General features: G+C 43.5%; 1 non-coding gene across 1 annotated transcript; it reads right to left on the minus strand.

The window, feature by feature from the left end:
* Positions 1 to 686: 686 nt before the first annotated feature.
* On the minus strand, positions 687 to 794 carry LOC148570660 (small nucleolar RNA R71). Its single transcript, XR_015908567.1, has one exon. It is a non-coding gene; the product is annotated as a small nucleolar RNA R71 (small nucleolar RNA).
* Positions 795 to 1,246: the final 452 nt, after the last annotated feature.

Here is a 1,246-nt window from a genome sequence, read left to right on the forward strand (position 1 = left end):
CAATTGTGTGCTAAATTATTAATTAGTGTACATATTTTTAATTTTCGCATATTTTATTTTATTTTATTACCATGAGCTGTATGTTTCTTCATTGAATGGCGCGTTCACTGCCTAATCCGAGCTTAGCCGCATTTGATCCTGAAATTGAAAGAACTCTTTCCCGTATTAGGCGAGCTCGGCGTAGGTTAGCCTCTGAGGGTGGTGAAGTGATTGTTATCGACTCACCAGTCTTATCTGAGGGCGAATTTGAACCGCCATCTAAGGAAGAAACAAGCTCCTCTACTACTAATTCGGTTGATTTAGGCGCAGGTAACATGGCGGCACCCAGGAGGATCACTCTCCAGGAGGCAGGAGCTCTAGACTTTAGTCTGCAACCATATCAAGTGCGTCATCCAAATCTGGCTGCAGATTTTGAACTGAAGACTGCACTAATCAACTTGATGCCTAAGTTTCATGGCTTACCTGCTCAGGAGCCTATCAAGCACCTAAGGGATTTTCAGACAGCCTGTTCTACTGTTAGGCGTCATGGTGCAGATGAAACTTCTATTTTGCTGACCGCCTTCCCGTTTTCTCTTGAGGAAAAGGCAAGGGAGTGGTACTACACTCAACCTGAAGTGACCGTCACTAACTGGGATACGCTCAGGAGAGAATTCCTGGAAAAATACTTTCCAGCTGAAGTTACAGATAGACTGAGAAAAGAGATCTCTTGCATTATTCAAGATGAATCAGAGTCTCTTTATGAGTACTGAGAGCGCTTCAAAAATCTTCTGGACGCATGTCCCCATCACATGATTGACAAGTTAGTGTTGATCAGCTACTTCACTCAAGGCATGAAGCCTCGGGATAATACTACATTAGATGGTGCAAGTAATGGTTTTCTAAAAAAGTACAAGACCGCATATCAAGCGTGGCAACTGATCAGCGACCTAGATGAGTCCACTCAGAATCACAGGCACAGGAGCAGCCACTCAAAGGCTATTGCAGAGGTTTTCTCTAGCATTGAGACTTCTGCTCTTACACAGAATATATGTGAGATGACCAACCTACTGAAGTAAATACACCTAAATCAACAACAACCTCATCCTCCCCCACCGCAACAAGGTCAACAGTTAGTTCCTCAGAGAGTATGCGGAATATGTGCTGATTATAGTCATTACACTAATGAGTGTCCACAGCTCCAACACGAGGACAACACTGTAGTAGCCACTCATAATTTCTATGACCGCCCAAATCAAGGGTACAATCA

The sequence above is a fragment of the Arachis ipaensis genome, chromosome B3 (genome assembly GCF_059453495.1).
Source record: "Arachis ipaensis isolate K30076 ecotype BB chromosome B3, ASM5945349v1, whole genome shotgun sequence".
Taxonomy (NCBI): Eukaryota; Viridiplantae; Streptophyta; class Magnoliopsida; order Fabales; family Fabaceae; genus Arachis; species Arachis ipaensis.